We start from the raw sequence: 26,463 nt of genomic DNA on the forward strand, positions 1-26,463 counted from the left end.
CTTTATTCTCAGAGAAAGAAAACTGTTTTCAGAAGCTGCAGGGTGTGAGCATTTAATAGTTCAAATAGTTTTAAATTGGAGAGAACATAAATGTATTTTGACTATGTGATGACTTTTCTTGCTTATTGCCCTGGATGAAAACTGTTGTTTCAGTTGATCATATATCATCAGATATACACTGTATATATACATCTGATAAAACACACACTCCGTTGTTGTTCAACAGATTGCTGTGCTCGATCTTTACACATGAGAGACACAGCACCCACTGAGATGACCATCAGACTACACCCAAAACACGGTCACACACACACACGCATGCACAACAGATACAATACACCCCACCAGTCCACCCACACACAGTCGTTGGTCTGAGTCCAGGAGCTGTGCCACCAGCTGTCCCCCTATTGGCTGTTTTCCTGCTGTAGGTGTGTGTGTGTGTGTGTGTGTGTGTGTGTGTGTGTGTGTGTGTGTGTGTGTGTGTGTGTGTGTGTGTGTGTGTGTGTTTGTATGTGTGTGTGTATGTGTGTGTGTGTGTGTGTGTGTGTGTGTGTGTGTGTGTGTGTGTGTAGGGGGGTGGTAGGGCGTTCTTTTCGACTCTCACTCAATCTCTTTCTGTCAGTCCGCCCGCTCTTTCTTTCTCACATCCTGGGACTGGAGCTCGGACTCTCATCTCGAGGATGAACAAACGGCAGATTAAACATCCTGCGTCATCAGTGTTACACAAAACACATTAAGACTTACAACGCGAGGAAAGACAACAATCAATGGTCCCGCAAAGATATTGGATAGAACATCATTAGAACCGTTGTTAGGTAAAATCAATCTGCCATTGTGAGATAAAAGCCGCCCCCTCGTCTCTAACCCGTTGTGTGTTATGCAGCCTAAAAAGACTTAAATTGTCAGAAATGATCTGTTTGGGGACATTTCTCTCTCGCTTATTTGAGGACAATGTAGGAAGTTAAGAAGACTTCTTTAACTTTAGCCACAATTTCACCAAACAATGTCACTATAACCCTAGAGCTGTATGTAACCCGTACAGACATGTACCTTAACCAAATCTTTTTGCATTTTCACTGCAGACAGAACTCTTATTATGTATGCGTCACTTTTACTGTATTTCCTCTTCATGGATAATGTCTGCACCCTGCTGACTGTCCAAAGAGCAGGGTCGCTTGACATTTTCAGAACAAAAAACAGGCTATTGTGTTCCCTCTCCCTCATTTACTCTCATTAAATCTGTCAGATCAATATTTAAAAGACAAAGATATGTATATGGACACGAATGGAGCCTTCTGTCTACATTCTGTTTTCGTATTGTCTGTATTTGCGCACGCTTTCTGAATGCTTATAGATCCAGTAAAAATGGAGCAGTACCACTGGAGATCAAGGGGGCAGTGTAGTGGAGTTCCAGTGAGATACAACATTTTAAAAATGGCAGAATGAAACAAATTGGTAATTTAGTGAAAAGAATTCTCCATCTACATGCCGTGATGTATTTAATGGCCTCACAGACCACTTCCATCTTCAATGCTCCCTCCGTTAAAAGTTATTACGACCTCCTTCATCACCATCATGTTTTTTATTGTCAGAAACTTTTAACTCTGCCCTCTACATTACAACGTTTGAAATTAATATATCTATTTACTTAAAGGGAGTATAAATGAGACTTTATGGGTCGTGTGTCCTGTTTTGGGTCCTAGGGTAGACCTGTAAAGGGAAGACCTCTAATGCCATTATCAACACCTGCAAACTACATAAATCAAACGGTTAGTTTCAATCAATCAATCAATCAAATCTTTATTTGTATGGCACTTTTCATACAAAGAGTAACACAAAGTGCCTCACAGAGATTAAAAACAATAACAGAAATGACAAACATCAATGAAAATCAAGAAAAATACAGACAGCCTGACCCTCCCACCCCCACATAAACGTACGCAACAACACACACACAATCATGTAGATATTCCCACACATATTCGCAAAGGCACCCGAACATCCACCCTTACCACCCACACACACGCACACATACACCAACACACACCAATTGCTACTAAAGAGACATGGCTAGGCACTGAGACCTGAGGCGAGGGAGAAGCTACCTTTGGGGGCCAACCTCACTGAGAGAGGTCACGGTCCAGCACCGCTGGGCGCCGCCATGAGAACCATCCCAACCTGGGCGGACAGGAGTGCCCCGCACCAAGATGCCGAGCCCTCTAGCCACCCGGGTCAAACAGTCCACGGTACAGCACCTCAATGGTGGACCAGAGACCACTCCCAGTCCGTAGGCCCCATGGCGAGGAAACACTGGAGCTAAAAACTAACACAATAAAATAAGGTAAAGAACATAAAAGCTAAGAACGTAAGGGACTGAAACAGTAAAATAAGACAAAGAATACAAGTGCACAGTAAAATAGTTTAAAGGTTATAACCGCTAATAATTAGATAAATAAATAAATGGGAGACTAAAACAGTGGGATAAGATAAAATAAAAAAGTAGAATAAATAAATAAATAGTTAGTTAGTTAGTTAAAAGCCTGATTGAAAAGATGGGTCTTGAGCCTCTTTTTAAAAACCTCAACACTGTCTGTGATCCTGAGGTTCTCCGGGAGGCTGTTCCACAGACGGGGGCCATAGTAACTGGAAAGCCGCCTCCCCATTTCTTTTAGAGCTAACTTGTGGTATGGTTAAAAGGCCAGTGCCGGAGGACCTCAGGGTCCATGAGGGTTGATAAGGTAAAAGCAGCTCAGTTAGGTAAGAAGGCCCAAGACCTTTTGAGACACTTAAAAACAAGTAAAAGAACCTTAAAATCAATCCTGAAACGCACCGGAGCCAATGAAGCGATTTTTAAAACCGGTGTAATATGCTCCCGCCCTCTGGTCCTCACAGCACTGCGTGCGGCCAAGTTCTGCAATAGTTGTAAATTGGAAATGCTCTTTTTGGGAAGACCAGAGAGCAGGGCATTACAATAATCTAGCCGACAAGAGATAAAAGCATGCATCAGTACCTCTGTGCTGGCCTGAGAGAGAAAACGATGACTCTGGCTATGTTCTTTAGATGATAAAAACCAATTTTTGTTGTGTTTTTGATGTGTGGGATAAAAGTAAGCTCAGAGTCAAAAATCACACCCAGATTTGTTACAGATTGTGATGTTCTAAAAGCCTGTAACTTTGGTAAAAGTCTCTTCTGGCCTTCAGGACCGGCGACTAAAACCTCTGTTTTGTCCTGGTTGAGCTGTAGGAAATTTGCTGCCATCCATGAATTTATGTCTGAAATGCAGTTAAAAAGGGCATCAATAGGCCCTGTGTCATCAGGAGACACAGCGATGTACAGTTGAGTATCGTCAGCATAACTATGAAAGCTGATGCCGTGACTCCTGATGACGTCCCAAGGGGAAGCATGTACAGATTAAAAGAGTTGGGCCTAAAATTGACCCTTTGGGGAACCCCACACTTTATCTCATGGATTCCTGAGGAACATGTATCCATACTTACAAAGAAGTGTCGATTCAGGAGGTAGGAGTGAAACCAGTTCAGAACAGTACCAGAGAGGCCGACCAGGTTCCTCAGTCTATTTAATAAATGTGATGGTCTACTGTATCAAGTATTTGCGGCTATATCCAGTAAAACCAAGACAGTGAGTTTATTGTTATCTAAGTTGAGCCTGATGTCATTTAAAATCTTTACAAGGGCCGTCTCGGTACTGTGATTCATCCTAAAACCAGACTGACACCTCTCTAAAATGTTATTTGTGGTTAAAAAGTCATTTACTTGGTTAAACACAAGTTTTTCCAAGATTTTACTTAAGAATGGTAAGTTCTGACAGGCCGATAATTATTAAAAATGTTAGATTCTAATTGCTCTTCTTCAGAAGGGGTTTCACCACCGCCGTTTTAAAGGAGGTGGGAAAGACACCCGCCTGAAGAGAGCAATTCACACCATGTATAACAATTGTTCCTCAAAGAATGCATGAAACGCTTTTAAAAATGGAGTGGGAATTGGGTCTAAGAGGCAGGTTGTGGGCTTTACTTGGGAGAAAACTGACCAAGTGTCCTCGCATCTACCAGGGCAAAGCTCTCCAGTGTTTCCTCCGTAAAAATCAATGATTCGGGTGAGTAAACACTTAAAATCTGATGCGTAAAAAGACTCGATCTGATGTCATTGATTTTACTTCTGAAGTGGTCTGCAAAATCCTCACAAAGGGCGTCACTTGGTATCTTGGAGGGTCTATTAAAATTTGCGTTTGTTAAAAGGTCGATTGTGGAGAAGAGGAATTTTGGGGTTGGTTTATGGTCGTTGATTAATTTTTGAAAGTGAGAAATTCTTGCCTGTTTGACAGTGTTATTGTAGGTTTTGAGGTGTTCACGGAATATTTCGTAGTGAACTGTTAACTTTGACTTTCGCCATCTCCTCTCAGCACTCCTGCAGTTTCTCTTAAGCTTTTTGATGTTCATATTTCTCCAGGGCGGTGTAGGTTTTGTTTTAACAGTCTTCAATTGAAGTGGGGCCACTGAGTCCAGTGTTGTCTTTAATTTATTGTTAAAACTGTCAACAATGAGATCACATGGTGCTGGTAAAATATCTGCTGGAGTGCTCTGTAAAATCCGGATAAACTTTGCAGCCACTTCAGAAGTTAGGTAGCGTTTCCTCACTGATCTCACTGGGCCTCCGTTGATTAAAACTGGTGACTGTAAAAACACACAAAGTGGTCAGACATTAGCCAGATCCACAACAGATGGCCCACCAATGGACAGGCCATAAGTTATGACCAGGTCCAGGGTGCGCCCCCTGCTGTGAGTTGGCTGTGTGACATGCTGTCTAAAATCTAGGCAGTGTAAAAGGTTTAAAAATTCTCTGGACACTGTGTCTGAGGAATTGTCCATGTGCAAGTTAAAATCACCAGTTATTAAAATTCTATTGTATTTACTATAGATAATTGATAAAAGTTCGGAAAACTCATTGATAAAAGATGATGAGTACCTGGGTGGTCTGTAGACGGTTAAGCAAAGAATGGGGGGGTTGCTAAAAACAAAGGCAGTTTCAAAAAGATCGTGTGTTTTTTAGTCTCCATTCCTTTTAAAATGGGTATCTGAACCTTGAGGCAGTGTAGCTTGGTTCTGAGGATGATTTTTATTTGACTTTGTTCTGAATCGATTATTTCTTCGCAGAAAATGGTGGTGATTGGTAGAATTAGCGAGAATTCTTCGCATTTGACCAAATATTGTGGCAAACTGCTGATATTTTACAAATATTTTACCGGCATTGGCTTAGTTTTCAGGCAATGGTTATTTTGACTGCAGGATTTAAAATTCTGAGAGGGACTGACAGAACCTGACAATCAAATGTTCTCTGTCTTTCCTCGTCTTCCTCCTGCTCGGGCGGCAGTCAGCGTAATTAGATTGAGGTCATTTTCAACCACAGTCTCATCAGATCTTCTCCCTGTCTGTCTGAATCAAAAGGAACTAAACATACACAGACACACACACACACACACACACACACCAACCACACATGCTGTGATTGGTTATTGCTTTTTAACTCCTCCACACTGTGACCGCATCAAATCCTGTCACTGACCTCTTCAAACCAGTAATGGTCTCACTGATGTCTGAATGTGTGTGTGTGTGTGTGTGTGAATGTTTTTTGCATAATATGCATATGAATGAGTGTGTGTGTGGGGGTGGTAGGGTGTTCTCTCATACTTTCCCTCAATCTCTTGTGTGTGTGTGTGTGTGTGTGTGTGTGTGTGTGTGTGTGTGTGTGTGTGTGTGTGTGTGTGTGTGTGTTTGTGTGTGTGTTGTGTGTTACCTTATATTATATTCCACGGCAGTCTGATGCTTTCTTCATTCAGCCCTCAGCAGCAGCAGCAGCAGCTACTTTTAATTAATTGAAAAATCATGGTATCGTCTCCCGCAGGATGCAGCAAATTGATGTTTCAGACTCTTTAACATGGAGGTCTGATGCTGAGCACAATCTTTGCTCCCAAACAAGCTTGGGTTCAGAGAAAATTTGAATGATCTTAATGATTCTGTACAGTTTTATCCCATTTTTCTCAATACGCAGACCATCTAGAGTCTTTATATCAGTCAGCGACATTTATATCAAGGAAACAATCATTTATTTTAAGTGGTTTTACAAACCGGCATGTTTAGAGTGCCGGTATCAGATATTAAACGGCCATGTTGTTGATATGCGCCAACATGTTCATGGGCTGACTTTGTCTCTGTTGGTGCAGGGGATGGCGGAAGGCGTGACATCTAGGTGAGGCAGCTGCCAAACTGCAGAGCACTGTTCAAGACCAACAAACAACAACAGTTGTTTAATACAGTTTCTGTTTTCTGCAGCTTTTTTGTCCCCAAACATAGGTGTTTTATAGCAAGGCCTTGCTGCCTTTCAGGCAGTGTTTCTGCTCCAAAACATGGGTGTTTTATAGTAAAGTCACTGCATTCCAGCAGCTTTTCTGCCCCCAAATGTGGGTATTTTTAGTAAGGTGTCTCTGTGTTTCCAGTGGAGTTTCTAGTTGCTTTCCTGTCCCCACATATGGGTTTTTCTAGTGAGACATTCATGTGTTTAAAGTAGCTTTCATGCACCCAAATGAGGATGCTTTTTAAGCAAGGTATCACTGCGTTTTCAGCAGCTTTTAAGACCCCAAACATGAATGTTTTCTGGTGAGGCACTGCTGCATTTTCAGTAGCTTTTCTATGTGCTCTTAGCAACACAAGCTTGGAGTAAGGCATCACTGCATTTCTAGTAGCATTTCTACCCCAAACATGGGCATTTTATTTGAGATGATGCTGCCTTTCCTATGCTGCCCTTCCTATTGCCCCCAAACATTTATGTTGTTTGTAGTGTTGTTGCAGCAGCCTTCCAGCCTATATCTGATAACCACTGCTAATTCTTATTAATATAGTGACAGCATAGGAAATACAAGGTACAAGGAAGATTTCTAAGTCATTTCGTTTTTTCGTTGAAAAAATGAAATAAAAATTTGTTTCTTAAATCCTTCTACATCTTTTGGAATCTCGCAGCCTGGGGAAAGAAGCTGCTCCGTAGTCTGGTGGTACGGCAGTGGATACTTCTGTATCTTTTTCCACATGGCAGCAGAGTGAACGGACTGTGGCTGAGTTGGGTGAAATGGGTGGTTCTTAAAATATCTGTATTCTTTGTGGCATTTGTTGGGACAAGAAAAACAACATTAGTTTATAGTGAGAAAAATCCCCTAAAAACATATATTTACAATCTAACTTAGCAGCCATAGGAAGAAGTCATGTGACGTTATAATTAAAGTGACAGAGTCTGCAGAGGAAGGAGGTTGGGAGGATGAATGGGTCAACAAAAGACTTTGGTTTGACACAGGAGGACATTGTTTATTTCCTGTTACCCACTGACTGCATTATTAGTTTCCTGTAACCATGACCATCATCACATGGTTATTACTGTAACCATGACAATGACTGTCCCCTAACCTTATCGAATCAGTCATTTTAAACCAAATAAAACCATGTTCTTTACCCAGACTTATCCGAATAGTTTTAGTGCCGATACCAAAGCCTGAACCACACCTGTGTAACATCATGAAATAGATTCAATTTTTAAAAGGAAATGTCGTCCTGCTTCTGTGTCTCGGAAGATCAGTGGCATATCGGGAGAAACTGTTGGTCTGGAAGAAAGCAGCTACTGTCTTCTTCTGATCTACTATATGATTTGAGCGGTATAAACTGTTTTGTTTTAAGCTTAACTGTATGCTTTCTGCTACTTTATCAGTGGTCAAGATAAATGCATATATGTCTGTAATTTGTCAGTGCATCAGTGTATAAAGTTGCAGAAAGCATTAAAACAAATGTCATTATCATGCTGGTTGATAAGTCCTACCAGCTTTTAGTGTTTGATGTGTTTGCAGGACTGTGTGTCAAAGCTGCGTGATGTGTTAGAAGCTTACAGCATTAAAGCTCAGCTGAAAGAGTTTCTATCAAACACTCTTTAAGCTTTAGTGTTTGTTGTTTGCCCTCTGCTGCTGTTTCATGTCGGCCGCATGCATACTGTGCTGACGCACTGTAAGCCTCTGTGATGTGTGTGTGTGTTTGTGTGGCCGTATGGTCGTCAGTGCAGCCCTTTGTAATCATGGCGATAAGTGTGTTATATAAGATGTAAACATTTATCCAGCCGCAAGCTGTGACCTCATCTGACCTCTGCAGTTTGAAACACATTTGTCTTGTTAGCTGTGATCTATATCGTTGTTTACTGTCACTTTTCTTATCACTATATGAATTTGCTGAGCATGTATGTCTCCTCATGAACATTTAGACAGATTTGATTGAATGACTTCACCAACCTGCAGGCCTGTGATGCAGCAGCATGTATTGGTCACTGTTTGTACTTTTCATATGAAATATTTATACTAAATACAAAGCAGAGTTTTCTGCTGAGCTGTCACAGCAAACTTAATGTTATGAAACAGTTCATGCCGGACGTGGATGAATCTTGTAGAAGCCTCTGGCTCTCACTATGCAACTCTGAGCTCTCTGTGGTCAGACATGACTGCAGTTAATTTAACTTCTTAGACCATTGTATTGCACTCCTATATATTGAATAACAATGTTTACAGTAACTTCCCAACGGACTCCAGCCTCATGGTCATGAAATCAAACAGTGCTGAGCAAACGCTGCCTCATTTGATGAGTTGTTATCCAACATAAAAAGATTAATATCAGTTTTACTGTATATGTAAATGCTGAATTTAAAGTATTATCACCACTTTACCTTTCTGTCAGACAGCCCTTTCCAGTGGGGAACTGAAGCCCTTACATAAAAGCCACCAGACTCCACTGATAAAAACAGCAATTTTACCAAAGAGAACACAGGAGTTGCTGGATTATTTTACAATCCTGTATTGTAAAAAGCGGATGAAGAAGGATACCTAGAGCATAATAAGTATCCTAGCAAGTCCACTGCAAGGTGGCAATATGTTACAACTGTAGACAAGTAGCCAAACATGCGTAATGCACCTCACCAGTGGGAGCGCTCATTGGTCCGGTACAGCACAATGCATTCTATGGGTTGTACGTGTTTCTCTTGAGCCCTTTGCCTCTGTTTTCTCTGGTCATGTAGCACCAATTTCGAAAGTATTTGTGTCTTTCTACTACAGAGACATCTTAGTTTTATGAAAGACCATCTTTCCAGCAGTGAAATACTTCTTTAAGGGAAGACAGAGGTAGTTGGGTACCCACGATGCACTGTTAAAAGTGGCTCTAACAGCTGGTGGCAGTAATGGGCTGTAATAGGTGGAAATACCCCGATAAAAAAAAATAATTAGACCAAAAATTATATTTTAAAATACGCATATGTAAAAGTAGAGTTTGCTCAGATTTTATGAGGCAGCAAATGCAATAAGGCGCAGAGAAAATGCACGCTGTGTTTGCAAAACCGTGTCCACAGGGCACGTTTAACTCTCAGGAAACTTCTATCTCATTTCAGTTTGACTCCAGTCTGCTCTTGAAAATTAATCCATAAGTGTTACCCGAGGAAAGAAAAGACATTTCTAACACAATAATTCTTTATTTATGTGGTTAGTGCATATTCTGGTGTAAATAATTGATGAAGAATTATCCCCAAGTCCTCAATGAGCCATGAGAAAATGACCCGGCTGACTGATCTCACTCACTCTCTTTTATGTTGCTCTTCCTCTCTGTGTCCCCTGCGGTGGAGGACTGTGTTGTTTTTTCAGACAGCAGCAGGGTCAGAGCTTGGGTCACTCGTTGTGACCATTGGGGGCCATTGCTCATTGTTACCGCAGGATAACTGACACACAGTCTCTGGCTAGTTGGCTGCCTTTATTTAGCATGGGGGCTCACCTCACACACACACATCCAGGGTTACGCTCACACATACAAATTACACACAACATGATGAATGGTTAGAAAAAAACCATCTTGTATCAATCCTCCAACCCTGGAAATGTGGTTAATAAATAAAAAGAGAGACGTCGTCTGCGCTGGCTCATCAAACGCTCCCCGACACTGACACACACACGCTGCTGCAGGCTGCTGCCTCTGTGTGTCAGCATGAGCGAGTGTTTTGTTCTGCTGGTAGTATTGTGTTGGGGTTTGCCTCTCTTATCTGGCTGCCTGCCCGCACCAACGTCTGGCTGCGCTTCCTGATAACACTTTGTTGTTCAGCCACGGCTTGCTGTGGTATCCTCTTTTAGCAACACATTCACATCCACAGCTGACTCAACTTTCAGTGAACTATTGGCCACAGATCAGTGCTCTGGAGAGAAGCTAAAAGTGGTGATGTCATTTATCACACCTTTATCAAGCAAAACATAAATAAAAAAAGAGTGTATATATGTATATGTACACACACATTCACCGGCCACTATATTATGTAGATACATCTTGCCAGTTCCTGCTTGGTCACACTTTAATCTTCATGACATAGATTATTTAAGATGCTTGAAAGATTCGTCAGAGATTTTGGTCCATGTTGACATGATACAGGCCTGGTGCCACTAGGGGTCATAACAGGGCTTAGCCCCCTCAGTTGTATTTTTTGACCCCTTTGTTTAACGCCTGTTGTTTGCTCCCACCAGCAGGGACGGGGCGGCTCCCTCATGAGCAAACGCGCCATAAGGCATTTTTACATGTGAGGACACAGTCACGCTATGTAGCATTTTGACCTGAAGAAGGGCACAACAATTTATACTTAAACCAAACAGCAATCAAACACAAAGTCACATACTAAGCGTGTAGGCAAAAAGCATTGTCTGTCAGAACATGCCGGCTTTACAGTGCCTCATAACTTTCACTTCACACTATCCACATAAACCACACCTCGAATGAATCCAGGAAAAACACTGATTCCAGCAGTATAACTCCTGTCACTGTACAACCACGGATTCACAGCATAGACCATCGAAGCAATCTGGATAAAATTTGCTTTATACATTCATAATTATAAATTGTATCGTTTCTTTGCTGTTTTGTAATCAAACCTTGTGTCGATAAAAACCAATAGAAACGTGTAATTAAAGCTTGTGAGCCGTTTGTAATCTGACGTTAATCCAGTCAGTGATCACCGTCTCTATTGACTGGCATTGCCAGCGGACAGATCTGCAGTCAGCTGACGTCTCTTAGCACTTTAAACGTCCCAGCATGTTATTCTAAGGTCTGTTTCTATCTTTTGTACAAATTCTGCTGGTTTTGCATGTTGGAGAATCACTTTGCCAGAACAGTTTTAGCCTTTTGTATTTGTACAGTTGTATGTTAGGGCTGCGCTGTCCGTGGTACTGAAACAGAGCGGGAGGAGATCAATAGGCAGACGGACAAAATGTGTCACTTTAACTGTTTAGTGGTTGTAAATACGGCCTTAATTCATTCTGACACTATTGCGTGATAAAATAAAGTAGTTTTATTATATGAAAAAATGACTGCTTCCAAATTTGAACAGCTCCCTCAGTTAAATTCTAGCACCTGGCCTGCATTACTGCATCATGATGCTGCAGATTTATCGGCTGCACATACATGATGTGGATCTCCTGTTGCCCACATCCCAAAGCTGCTCTTTTGGATTGAGATCTGGTGACTGTGGAGACCATTTCAGTCCAGTGAACTCATTGTCATGCTCAGGAAATCATCTTCCCTGTCGGCAGCAGCCATTAGAAGACTGGTACTCTGTGGTCATAAAGGCATGGACATGGTCAGCAACAGCACTCAGGTCGGCTGTGGTGTTTAAACGATGCTCAATTGGTACTAAGGCGCCCAAAGTTTGCCAAGGAAATATCCCCCACACCATTTCAACACCACCACCAGTCTGAACCGTTGATACAAGGCGGGATGGATCCATTTTTTCATGTTGTCTGCGCCATATTGTGACTAAACTATCTGAACGTCTCAGCAGAAACTGAGACGAATCAGATCAGGTTTTGCCAGTCTTGTATTGTCTAGTTTTGATGAGCGTGTGTAAATTATAGCCTCAATGTCCTGTGTGTGATCTTCTGCTGCTGAAGCCCATCTGCTTCAGGGTTCCACGTGTTGTCTGTGTGTAGATGCTCTTCTGTATACCTTGGGAGTAACGAGTGGTTATTATACCCAGAGAAATACTGCTCAGTGATTATTTTCTCTTTTCGGTATTTACACAAACAGTATATACAACATGCTGCTTTTCTCAGCCCTACATCATTGTAAACTGAATACTTTGGGGTTTTTTGACTGTTGAACAAAACAAGCAGTCTGAAGAAACCAGCTCATCTCTGAAACTGAGGGAAGAAGTATTTAATGATATTTTATGGATTCAATAAGCAAATGATTAACTGATAATGAAAATAGTTAGCTGCAGCCCTGCTGTGAGACCATCTTGCACTTGCTGTTTTGTCTCCGGGCTGCATTTCTGAGACATCTCTTGTTACTCTCCATCTTTTTTGCTGTGACATTTTGTGATATTTTCTAGTCAGTCAGCTTGTTTCGCTGCCAAAGCTGTCAGAGCTGGAACAAATAATGTGAACCAGTGGTCAGCTGTGAAACGGGAACAGAAGAGGCCAGAGAGCATTTTCAACATAAACTGTTATTATAAAGGCTACCTCTCTGGAGCTAAAACGGGACATTATTTACTTTCAGTACTCACATTTTAAGAGATTTCAGGTGTTTGAGATCCTAACAATATTACAGCCAGATTTTTCCTCATTTACCACACAAACAGTTGCAGTACGAGCTCACTCCCAAAGCCACTTAGCAGGGATTTAACAACTCTGCCGGGCATTTAGGGCTCTTTCACACCTACCTCCTTCTGGACTTTCCATTTTAATGTGAACAAACCTCTCCCTGACTACAGTCTGGAGCAAGCAGCCGAAGATTGGTCCAGCGAAAAGAGGTGATCTAAGTCAAGATCAAACTGAACCATAATTTGGTTAGTTTCTGGTGTGAAAACATTTTTGGATGGTTCAGACTTTCAAACCAATTACAGGAAGTTTGGCAGGGTATCGTCAAGTGATGAGAGTACTCTGTGTGTGTTTGTGTGTGTTTGTGTGTTTGTGTGTTTGTGTGTGTGCGTGCGTGCGTGCGTGCGTACGTGCGTGTGGTTTAGCAACAAAGACAGTGATGGTGGCAGCACAGGTCACAACACAGGCTCAGAGCAGACAGGTGTTGGCGATCAGAGCAGAGGAGAAATTAGCAGTAAAGTTGTCAAATGTTAATTTACACTGTAGGTTTCAGTTTGTCCATTGGTAATGTAACATAACAAAATGAGCTGAGATAGCACATGGGGAGAGGAGGAGATGACTTTATGAAGAGTCAGTTGGAAAAAGCTGAAAAAAACACTTTTCAAATGTAGGTATTTCATGAAAAGATCTTAAGCGCTCTAACGTGATTGCTATGTGCAACCACAACTAACCGGATAAAATGTAAACGGTGTGCCTAAATGTGAACCTTTGGTTTGGTTTGGATTTTTTAAAAGGCCCATAAACAAAAAAAACATGGTACAGTTAATTCCCGAGTATTGTTCTGTGGAAATAGAACAGATCAAATTTGAATTAATTATGAAATTAATTTAAATAAACCTATAAATGTTGAAGAAATAAACCAAAAAATCACTACATCCACCATGTCAGGTATTTATATGATACTATATGGTATTTATATATTATATAATATATAATATTATATATTATATTATTAAAAAAAGGACAAATCTCCTTTTTTTGCAGTCACAGCTACCAGAGGTTGGATCTGCTCCCTGTGGCTGAAATAATTTAATCTCCAAAAAGTCATCTTTTCATGGATTAGGAAAAGACTTCTTCTTACTTTCTCAGTTGACCTATGGGCACGTTTTGATTAGTCTGAATGGTTCTCACAGTTGCTAAGATCAAGAGAGTGTAAATGGACCGTGGAAGGAAAAGAGATGAAAATACCAATGTGTGACAGCAGCTCTGCATCAGTGTCTGAATGTGAGTGCTCGGCGTGGTGGTAGTATTGGTGGGAGGCAAAGAGAAGAGATGAGGTTTCACAGGGACATGCAGCACTATACAGGGGAAAAAAGAAGAGTCTGGTCAGTGTAATTACATCAGGAGACTCTTAAGGAGCGTTCTGTCCCTGCTGCCCTGAAGCCACAATGAGGAGCTGGAGAGGCTCAATTTCACAGCCATTTGCAAAGACTTAAATCTTGCTTGAGCTCAGTAGTACTTCAAGTTCCTCTCCAGGCATTGATTAAAGCCCTAAAAACTCATCTCTGTTCATCAAAAGATGAAAAACATCCTTTCGTGCTTTATAATGGCTTGGATGGGGCGCCCCCAGCTCATCTGGTTGAGTGGGTGCCCCACGTTTAAAAGCTATGTTCTTACTGTGGTGACCGTGGGTTTGATTCCACCAGCTGCACTTTGCTGCATGTATTCCCTCTCTCTCTCCCCCTTTCAACGCCAAAACAGCTAAAAAAATAATCTTCAAAATGGCTTGGATGTAACTCTACACCTTTACCTTATGCAGTCTGCACCATCAATGAATATGCAAATTAGTCTCTGCTGTTATCTCCAGCAGTCACTCGCCTGCAGCTTAATGTGCCCACTTAACTTTGATTCTGCTCATTAAACACACAAACCTCTGCTAGTAAACAGGAATGGGTGACAAACAGCTTGTTATGTGTTGGTAATGTTTGATAAACCTTGTTTCCGATCGCCAGCTCTGAAAAGTTAAAAGTAAAAGTTTAAAGTAAAATTGAACTTGCAAAAAAAACAACTTCTAGCTACGCCCGACTTCTCGTCTGATACTCCTTTATTTTGCAAATTGATGGGATTGGTTCCTTTGGTTTGTGATGTAACAAATCTGGCTGTTTGAATCCCTGTTCTTGAGACTGTCATTGGTCCACTGAAGTTCCAAAAGGGAAATGCTCAGCCATGGCTTGAGCACAGTATGCCGTGTGCAGGCAACCCTGGTTTTCACGTAGGTAAAAACCAGGGTTGCCTGCACACGGCTCTCACCTCTGATGTCAAAAGCAAAAGCAGTGCTCGCCCAGTAACAGCGCTAACAGTGCAAACAACAGCAACAGTGCTCACAGAGCTAACAGTGCTAAGCTGTGTTTCACTTACCTCAGAGGTCGAATGACGTCACACCCGAGTTGATCGTGTTCCAGTTCAGCAGGCTGGAAAACCAATATGTTGTTAGGAATACCAGTTCAGGCAATGTTAGCCGTTGTTAACCATACCGGTTGATAACAATGTATTTGGCTGTATTTTGTGTATATAAACACCGTAGCAGCTTGTCCACAGATACACGTTAGACAGGACTGCATGTAGTACTGTTTTAATGAGACACATAAAACAAAATTGATGATAAACAGTATGTTTTTGCAACTTTCAATACTGCTGATGCGCGCTGCAGCCAGGTTTGTGAGATTCCTCCGACTGTCTGAGTCAGACGTATAATACTTCAGGGGCTGTTTTACTTCTATGAAAATGCCATCTCACAGTCAGGCGGGCATAGCCAGAGGGACATGAAGGGAGGGCCTCAAATGCACTAATATGCACTGTATACCCGGCTATCACCTCAAAGACCAGAGAGCTCATATTATAGCACACACAGAAGAACTTCTTTCTCTGTCCAGAATGCTATAACTCCACTATATCTGCGCATAGCAAATTGTTTGTAGCTATATGAATGTTCAACATCTCATATAGAGAACCTTAAAAGCAGGGATACTCACCTTGCTTTGCCCAGGGACCACAAAATAACAGGAGGCCATGGGCCAACTAATGAACAAACATTAATATCATTTATAGGATAAACTGGATAAACAAGGCAAATCCAGTCACAGCAGCCTCAAACCGGTCAGGTGTACACAGGAGTGGGGGGGGCTGCGGATCCTTGACAGTTTTATTAAACAAACAAGAAGAAATAGTGACATTGTTGGGGACTGTTTTTTGCAGCAGATTAAATAACATTTGGTGCTCCTGTGAGTATTTGTGGCAGCAGGATGGTGTGTGTGGGACTGAGTCAAGATTAACCACAGTGTGTTTGTGTGTGGTAATAAAGGAACAAGACACTCAGTGACACAGTGCGGCTCTCTGATGTGTTTTTAAGTTTTTGGACAAAATTGGAGCTTTACAGCCCAGAGGAAGAGGATATATCAGGCTTTTATACACACACAGTACCTGTTAAGAGACACATTCCTGTTGGTTTTGGTCTTTTCATGAGATTGTATTGAAAATAAGAAAAATAAGCAACAGTGCTCACCTGTGTTATCATGTTCTGTTATTGCTGATGACAGATAAAACTAACGCTGTGCTGCGTTGTGTTGGCTGTAATAATTTCAAACAGACTAAAAACAATCATGATAATAGTGGCGAGGTTGACAGGAGAGGACTGATGGAGCTCGCAGGTGTAAATGAGTTTGACTGTGACTCAGAGGCAGTTCACAGCAGAAACTGTCTCTGGATAGATCAACAGTTTTCTCTCCTCCTTCCTGCTGTGTCTGTGATCTTTTGAACGTCTCCGTTAAAGCTGCAGCGTCACACACCATCAACTCTCCTGTGGTGTGTAATCTGACATAACCTTAAACAGGCTGAAACCAGTAATTGCTGGTGTGTGAGTTGGTTCCTGCTGTCACTTTGTGGTGAAGCTTTTTTATCTCCCAGTGTGACACAGTCTCTGCAGTCGAGCTGGTTGAATTGTTTGAAACATTTGGTTGTTTGATTATTATCATGTGGTTAAGCTCAAATTGATTTGTTCAGCAGATAGTAAAATAATACCACAAACTGCTGCGTTACACTACTTTATGGTTTTATGAATGTGGAGTGAAAATGACTTCTGACATTATTGCCTAAGTATTATAATTCTATTCATTTGTACTTTCTCCATCACTGCACTCTGCACTGACATACTTTTGTTTGTAAAAGAAAATTAGGCCGGAGCATAAGGGGAACTAATGTGAGAAAGAGTCTGAACAACATTGAGTTGTGCTCTAGTGCTGGATGAGAATAGTAGTAGTACAGTAGCAGTGAAGTGAGTGAACACCAGAAAAAATGATTCATTAGAACAAAGAACAGATGTATCGTAATTATCAAAGTAGCTTTATGAAGCTGTCTGGGAAGACGTGCTGAATATCTTGGTATCACTGTCTGAAGACCACATCTGTAATGCGTTGAGGGCATTCATGGTGAATCATAATGCATTCATAATGCTTTATGACTACACTCATAAACATACATAATGCTTACTGATGCACTACATCAACAGTCATAAAACATTATAGATGCAACTTAGAATGAATTATACGTGTCAAGTGTCATGCATACTCTTGATTAGTTGTAAACTAGAGGTTAACTGATGGGGCTTATAATACATTATAAATACCTATACTTACCTATTTTTATCACTATTTTTCCCACCATTTATTATCTCTAAAAGGTGTAAGACTGGAGAGGATCTTGGGTTAAATCATGTGTCTGTGTGCAGCTAATAAAAAAAAAAAGGTCTCAATTTGAACCAGAGAATGTGTGGATTAATTCCATACCTGATATTTTATCATCTCCTAAAGTTAGAAATTGTACGAGTCCCTGTTTATGTTTTCTTCACCGCCATGACTTGAAGGGAGCCAGGAGGGACAGTTCCACCGGCAGCAGCTGAGGCACAGTTTTCTTATGTACAGTATTTCAAAGGCGGAGCGTTTGTCTGCATTATTTTGTAGACTTACAGCTTTTGTTGAGTCAGTTTTCCTTGATGTATGTGCTTTTACCATATGAAGGCCTAAGAAAGTAGTAGTGTAGTTATATAGGGAAACTGCAATTGTCAGTTAGCATGCAGGTATTTTTAACCAAATACTTTAAGACTAACTGTACATTAGACCGTCTAGATGCTTTTTGTAATGATACAATTCGATCTATTTTTCAATATTTCTCTGGTACAGATACACAGATAAGTCTAAAAACACAGTGAGGAAGCATACTTGACTTCAGTGACAGGCCAGTATTAGAAACACACCAAGTACCTTTGCTGCAAACAAATGTTTTGCAAAGTGTATCACATCTTCAACAAAGAATAACGTCACAAGCAACTTGAAAAAAGCTGAAAAGCAAATTAAAATCTAGAGATGAAAAAATTGGAAAATGTCCTAAAGTTCCTTCAGGTGTCTGTACAAAAATATTAAAGATCAAATCTTTCAAAGCCACTGAAGTGAAAACCAGCAGGAGCACTAAATGAAACAGTCCATCACCTGCCCTTTAAAGGTCACAACTAGAGAAATTCAATTCCTGACGTTTCTTAGTGGCACTGAATCATGTAGCTGCTCATATGGAAGCTGGACAAACAAAAACTCAAAGATTCTCAGTTAAACCAGTTTGTGACACTGTTTCTTCATAAACTCTCGATATTTGTGTTTTAGTCTCAAAGGTGTGATAAACGATGTTCATTCACAGTCCAGGCAGGTTTGATAAGCTTGGTTGCTACTGTCAGCATCTAGAAGCCTCCAGGGATGCATTTTTTCCTCATGAAGTGTGCACAAAGTGCAGTTACCTCTCATGGCCACATGGTGCCAAAGTTGTACATGTGATGTGGTTTTCATGTTTATCATTTTAATGTTTATGCAAAAAGTGCATAGTGCTGCTGCTTATTATGTTTGTGTTTAATACACAATTTAGTGAAATGATTTCTGTGTTTGTATCAGTACTTTTTGAACATTTTCCTGCACATATCAACAGTATTGCGATAATATCGATAACCATGATCATTTTGGGCAGAAGAATCGTGAATCGAAGCCACTGAAGCCCAACAATGTTTCAAGGAAGTGAGTGGGTCACGTAATGCGGGTAACGCAAAGGCATAATGTCAGAGGAAAATTAACATATTATAAATGTACATTAAATTTCACGAGTTTCATCAAGAATTTCCATTGCCATTTCTAAAATTTTAAACAAACACATCACAACTTGATGAAGTTCCGTGAACTCGGAGCGCTCAGCTTTAAGAGATCTTGTACTCTTCTCGTGAACACAGTAAACACGACCCCATGTAAAAGCAGCACCTTTGTATCAATTTTGAGCTGAGCAGAAACAGAAGTGACAGACAGGTGGGGGGCTGACGGACAGAACGTGGTCCACGATCCTCAGTGGCCCTCGGCTAGATCTTGTCAGTCAGACTTACTGGGAGAGAATGAGGGCGAGAGAGATACGTAGAGACAGACACGACTGGGAGAGAGATGGGAAAGAGAGGGAGACAAGGAGAAGAGTGAAAGAAAGGGGATGATTGTTTCAATTGTCATTCTTATCAGATAATGTAAGTTTTTAATCACCAACTTCATTGCTAAAGAGATCTATCAAAAAGCTTATTACGAATCATATTTATGTTAATTGCTTAGCAGTAGCCAGACCTCTACTGGCTATAGTAATTATGACAGGTATAAAGGAGGAATTCAGATGACGTAGTAAAAATAGCTGCAAAGTCAGTGTATAGAAGAAGACAGGATGGATGGATGAGTCATACAAAGAAGACTTTTACCCTGGAGACTGCTCTCTGTATTCAGTACGATTCCAAAAGGCAATGTTCACTTATATTACTGAAATGTGCATCTTTTAATGTAATGTACTCACATCGCATTACATTTGAAACTTAAAAAAAGCACTAATTTAACCCAAACCATGACTCTTTTCCTAGACTTAACCTAACAGGTTGGAACATTAATTTAGGAGCCACTTTTGTGGGTTGTATTTAGAGGGAAGGAGTTGAGAACAAACAACCTTTTTGATGGTATGGGTCACTTTAGGTTAGTGTTATTCTATTCTCTTTATATAATTTTATGTTGACCGCAGGAGGACAACAAGCAGGGACTGCTCATTTTTCCCACGGCCCTTAATGCTTAAGCTGGTTTGTCTGAAAAATGTCCCATTGGAGCCAATTTTTCCAACACTTAGATATCCCAAAAACAAACAGCCATTGATCCAAAGTGCTGTTTCTCCAGAAATATAGACTCTCTGCAATTAGATAACAATATATTTTGGACTTGTGGGGGTTGGAAATTTTAGGCCATGGTAACAATGGCATGGCACCTGGCGAGCGACCACTGTGTGCGAGATCAACATACCTACTTAACAAAAAGTTGTTCTGGTTAAGTTTTGTAAAAGAAATAAGGTTGGACATCTTTAGATGTAGGCAAAATAAGTTAGTTTGGTTATAGTAAGGAAAAGAGACTTGGTGACACATTAAAATAACTCAAGGTTCAGTTAGTTTCGTAAAGTCCCTAACACTGATCTCTCGGGGGAAATTCCTGTGTTTGTTTGACCCATCCACAGACCTGAACCTGCATTTTTACATTTTTGTTTTGATCTACTTCTTTACTTCCGTAAGTGCATTAGTCACATGATTTCAGCCTTCCTGATTACTTGGGTTATATAAGAATTGTGCTGCATTGTTTTCCGTAGGTCTATGCACAAGATTGCCTGGAAACAGCGCATGAAAAGAGCCTGAGAAGACCCACAGAGAAGCTGTTGGTACCCAACAGTAAGCCTGATCTGAAAATGTCACTCTCAGATTTGGGTGTGCAGCCCACTCATGATCTACTGTAGAATGTAACAAAAAATTGCTGCTGTGGAGCAGTTGAGTCTCAGCTGCCTATCAGTTCTGCATCCGTGAGCTGTACTCTTATACAACAAACCTAGAGGGCAAACACCACTTAAACGCACCATTGCAAAACGAGAAATGCCAACAAAAACGGGTCTATTAATTTAAATAGTTAACAATTCTGGGAGAAAAAAAACACACCTGGCATTTTTGTTGCCCCTTTCCTACTTCACAATTTCTCCCCTCAAAAGTAAAAACACTCCGTACTGATAATGTTTTCTTAATTTCTGAAAACATTTTACCCCTAACTGCTAGTGAGTGCTCTGATGTCTTATTGATTTCATGTTTTGAACTCAGTTCAGTCATAAGGGGCAGCTCATAACACAGAACAATTTTAAGGGCTGTTAAAGCAACTGACTCATTGATTATTCAAAAGAAGGTGAATATAAGTGATGCTAAAACAAAGTGTGCTCAGGGTTTTGTAGACAGCCAGTTTTGGCTCTACCTATTTTTTTCATTGTACTTATAAATGTTTTGAGTTTCTTGTTGCTTATATGCATCATCAGTTTCACTACCTGCTGTCCTGATTTTTGCCCCGGGCTGAGAGAGATGAAAGTTAGCAGCAGCAGGTGTTGTGATATTCAGGCGATTCCTGTCCAGAGATGGATTTTTGGAGATGCAACAACTGCCTGCCTCACATCTCTGACAGAATCTGCTATCAGTTTCTGAGTGTGTGTGTGTGTAGGGTCAGGCTGTTAAAATTAAATTAAACTAGTTTAATATTAAGCTAAACAACAAACCAGATCGGTACACATTTTTACGTGATTCAGCAGCTGCTCCCGAGTGGAACACGTTGACACTGTATTCCAGCAGCCAACCAGCGTCAAGCTATTGTGTGAGAAGACAAAATATGAGTATATATATTGACACCGTCTGTGTCAGGACCCCGACTGCGCCAACTAAACTGATACTGATACAGCCGAAAACTTTTTTTTGTTCTCTGACAAACTTTTTCTACTTTCTTCGTGCTTTCTTTCTCTTGCTGTTTTTCTCCCTGTGAAGTCTCTCCAGCTGCTCTTTTGAGTTATTGCCTCAAAAATACCACACAGTCCAGTGGTTCGCCCCCGTGTGTGTGTGTGTGTGTTTGTGTGTGTTTGTGTGTGTGAGTGTCAGATCTCTTTCTGTGAGAGTGTCTAGGCTTGTTTGCTGCGTATTTCGTTGACTCCATGTCCTTGTCTTGTTACGCAGCCGCAGTCTCTTTTATTTCTGTGTCTGCTCCCGGCGGCCCTCTCAGTCTCTCACTTGTTTTCTCTGTCAGTGGTTCATCCCATCATCCCTCGCTTCCTTTCAGCCTGTCGCGGACCTCTCTAAAGGCTTTGTTTTAGAGCGCTGCAGCCTGGCACCGAGCGGCACTCATAGTCACTCTGAATCTCTCTCTCTCAGTTATACTTGCAGCCTTCCTCTCTCTCTCACACACACACACACACACACACACACACACACACACACACACACATCCTGACACACACGCACATTGTAAATGTTTTATATCAATTAAATTAATAATACATAACATTCAATTGTGTACAGAGGCTTGAATGAGCTTTAAATACTTTTTAAAGACAATATTGTCTGTGCTGAAGGGCCTGGTGGGCAAAGACAAACCACGGGCAGCGTACGTATGAATGGCATTTAAGTCGTGCTGCAGAAATCACATTTGGAAAGTCAATAGCTGTGTGTTGTTCCAGAAACACTGTCCTGGTTACTCAGAATAATCCGGAGACTTCTCTGTCACGACTCTTCTGCCGACCTGACAGGAGATGTACCTCGCCTGGCACCTAATCTCAGCTGTGTTCGACACCCACGGCCCCCCTAGAGCTCATCTCCCACTGGACCAAAGCTCACTAAACACCCACTAACATCTGGCTTTGTCTGTAACGGGAAAGGTTAAAAGTGGCCATAACTTGGGACAAATGACTGCAGCAGTCACAGGTATTCATCAGCTGTCCTACTACTACTACTGTCCGTCTGTCCAAGCAGCGTTCAAACATCGTTCCAAATTAGTTGACACAAAGTAGGTTTACATGCACCGTCAAGCAAAGCTACAGTTACAGCCTGATTAGGCCATTTAACTAGACTACTAGCGGCAGAGAAAAATCGATTTATTGACAGAAGTATGTCCAACTCTGCCATTGTAGGTGGTGATATGCCCCCTTTCATCTAGTTGTTATTGGACTGAGGTTAGCAAGCAGGTTGCATGTCGAACAGTGAAAACATGGATAACTTTTCAGTGCTGCACATTTCATTCTTACTCTACGCTTTACTTTGTACCTTTGTATTGTTTTGGTTTCATTCCTTTTTGTTCTTCTTGTGTTTGTCCTGACTTTCTTCTACAAATTTATGCAGCTCGACTTACGGGTCAAAGACTGGCGTGGAGACAATAGAGCATGCAAGGAATGCCTAAGCCAGTTCAGATCAAGTTCAGAAATTCAAGTACGATTTCAGATGGACTAACATGTTTACATGTATTTTAAAATTCCAGTTTTAGTCGGATTAACACAGTAATTTAACTTTTTCTAACGTCTTTTAAATGTACTGACAGTTTGAAAAAGAGACTGCTTAAGTACTAAATATAAATAAGAAGTGTGTGTGTGTGTGTATGTATGTGTGTGTGTGTGTAAAGATAGACAGACATAGAAGACATGAATAATTAAATGACTGAAAAAAGAAATATTTCGCATATTTTTTTTACCTTGGCCATGATGGTCACTCACATGCATTCGGTTATAGTAACTGTGAACTTATACAGTACCTTTGGCCCACTTAAACTGGCTGCTGCAATGTAGCCTGACTGTGAGTTTAAAGCAACATTATGCAATTTAGTGACATTGCTAAAACTCCAAAAAGAGACTCACAAAGTGAGTAAAAGCAGCATTCAGACATGCAAAAGTTTTGCGGAAACTTTGCAGACAAGACACAAAACACATCTGGTATTTAACCACAGTTTACTGAACAGTGATGTGTGTGTGTGTGTGTGTGTATGTGTGTGTGTTTGTGTGTGTGTCTTTAAGCAACAGGTATAAAGTTAAGACAAAGTGAGAGGGAAACTCACAAGATATGGATGAGATGAGCCGAGATGAGACTGAGTCACCAGAGTATCCAAGCTCCTCTCACCACAGCTTTACTTTACTTAAAAGATTGACAGCTGTGGGAGCAGGGACGCAGCCTGAGCTTATTGGAGCCGTTACTTTTTAACTTTATTTACCCAGGGAGTGAGACGCACGGCCCAAATGTTCTTTTCTCTTTAAGCTCTGTCACACTGTTACTCAGTCATTGCCCAGTAGAACCACAAGGCTTTAAACTGGAATGGAAAGACCAAAACCAACACTAGATATGTCCTCCCAAAAGTATTGTTTGTTTAGCCAAAACCCTGACACAGCTCATGTCTCTGTGCCATACAACTCAAATTGCCCTAAAGGGACAAAATTTGACACATATCCTTTAAAACATTGAACAGAACCAGAGTGATTTATTTCCTTCAGCACGTCTAAAGTATAGACACAGACCTGACTACTTAAACATGCTCATTAACATCTGCCAAACATGGGGCTGCTCTCCAGAGACAGAAAATACATTGCAGCATAACTGCAGTGTATCTTGTCTTTAAGTCAACCCAATAGCACAACATTGCAATGTTAAGACAACAATAATAACATCACCTAAAACACACACACAAAAAAAAAACCCTTAAAAAATAATTGGTCGCAAAGCTTTTTGAGACTGAATGACACTTATTGTGTCTTAAGGAATAAACCCTCCAATGCAACACTACAGCTCTTTCTTTCTTGCTTATGAACTGTTATGCTGATCATCATTGGCTACACTGTGTGTACAAAACATTCCGGTATTTCTTCTTATTCCGATAAAGGCATCATTCCTACTAAGCTGTTTACATGGCTATTAAAAATGAATGTCCCACTGATATTCTTGTTTACATGCAGTTGGAACAGCTTGAGCTGCATTTTGCTTCTTGGCATCAAAATAGGATTTTTTAAGAAGCTTTTTACTAGCTGTGGACTTGTTGGTGCATGCAAGCACAGCCTCCCTCTTTCTTTCGGTAAACCACTGTCTTGTAAAGATTAATACTGCGACACCTCTGTACAAATCCAAAACTTGTTGATATATGAGTTATTCAAAAATTTTAAAAGTAGGTGTGTGTCTTACTCTGAACAGAAATGTGGGCTTTTCCTTTTGGCACACATCTCCATCCCACAGCCTTACAAACGGTTGGCGAGTTTGTTTAAACAAAATCCTCACACTTTCACTTTGGAGCCCACTGTTCATGTCCTGCGCGAAACCCAAAGTCAATCAAGTTATTTTAAATAACAGTGAAGTGTGCACATATGTGTAACATACTCTGCTATTAATATACACCACATGATATTACATTGTCAGTAACAAACTTATTTAAGCCAAAATAAGCCATGTAGTTTTTATCAAACTTAACCACGTTGCCCTAACCTAAATACATTTTTTTTAACCTACATTCTAAGTTAATTTTAAAAAAGACACTTTATTCATTTAAGCAGCAGAAACTGTACATTTCCTGTGAAAATGGAAGTGTATTTTGGAAAGACACAATTCATGCAACAAGTGCTAATTGTAATGTCCCCCTTGAGGGTGAAAATGACACAAAAGGGGTTCTTAGAGCATAAAATTTAGACATGACCAAGCATTAGTATTTAACAAGTAGAGAGTGCATTGTTTCCCCCAAAATTAAGAATCTGTGTTTGTGTTACTTCACTAAAGTTGGACGTTTTTGCTGGTTGTGAGCGTAACGTAGGTGGACCTCTTCCTGAGTTGCAATAATAGATGTTGTATAAAAATAACCTGCATTATACGTCTGTGGCAGTATGTATTTTTTATTACCGCAGTGAAAAAGCAACACATGACTGTGGTTTGGTGGTTTACCTCCAATGCAGAGTTTCCCATAGACAACGGGAGGTTGACTAGTCAGTGAACGCAAGGCAGGCAGAGCTCTCCAATAGTTTTTTTGTTTTTATTTTGGTCAGCAACAGTTTGTGGTGTTTGAGTTGCAGGCATGATAATTGATCAGATAGATGGATGAGAGGACCAGCTATTTGTGAGTGAAAGCAAACTTTTAGAACAAGCAGAATAAACTGTTAAGTTCTCATTGCACCTGCTGTTCTGCAACTCTGTCTCTGCCTAGAGTATGCTCTGCACTCCGAGAGTGTGGTGCAATCAGTAAGCAAACAGTATACATATTACAACAACTGGTAAACGGTCCAGCTCCCAAAATATAGAATTAATACATGGCAGCAAATGTTGTAATTGTGGCGGGCCGCAACAAATAAATATATGTGTGGGATATCCTGGAGTTAGAATATGTCGGCTTTGCACTTAATCAAAAATAAAGTGAAGTGACAACCTGTGACTGTGGCAGAAATGTTCGAGGTGTCCCCTAATAGACTTTCAGGACAGAAATAAATAATACATCAGTCCTGGATCCAGGCTACAGTGATAATTGTTAGAATGCTAAATTGATTGCAGAGTGAATTTTATGTGTCCCCAGGGGATAAAAACCTCAAATAAACCAATCTCTGTTCTTAAAACATTTGAATAAAGTGTGCTGTAACAATTAGGGGGGTGACAAGTAAATGAGGTCAAACATGATGATACGTAGACAGACAGACACACACACACACACACACACACACATGTTCCATGTAAAACAGAAACTCATATCAGCTAGCAGACAATTTTTCACTTAATTAACTTCAGTTCAGATTTGCATAAATGTGTTTCTATGATGTATAGCCTCAGAAACAGTGTTCCCATTAATATGCACAATAACCGCTGCATTTATACTGGGTCAACAAAGCGAAACCACCTCTTTTCTCTGAGTGATT

At 40.7% G+C, this 26,463-nt stretch overlaps 1 protein-coding gene across 4 annotated transcripts in view; it reads left to right on the plus strand.

Moving 5' to 3' along the window:
- Positions 1-26,463, plus strand: part of slc8a2b (solute carrier family 8 member 2b) — a 264,636-nt gene that overhangs the window by 36,259 nt on the left and 201,914 nt on the right. Inside the window, exon 2 of one of the 4 annotated variants that reach the window (XM_088079256.1) lies at positions 20,395-20,473. The exons of the other annotated variants lie outside the window; for them this stretch is intronic. The gene's annotated coding sequence lies outside the window, so the exon portion shown is untranslated. The remainder of the gene's footprint in view (positions 1-20,394; positions 20,474-26,463) is intronic. 4 annotated transcript variants of the gene reach the window in all.

This window comes from Plectropomus leopardus, chromosome 6, assembly GCF_026936395.1.
Source record: "Plectropomus leopardus strain MGB_pleo_1.0 chromosome 6, ASM2693639v1, whole genome shotgun sequence".
Lineage (NCBI taxonomy): Eukaryota > Metazoa > Chordata > Actinopteri > Perciformes > Serranidae > Plectropomus > Plectropomus leopardus.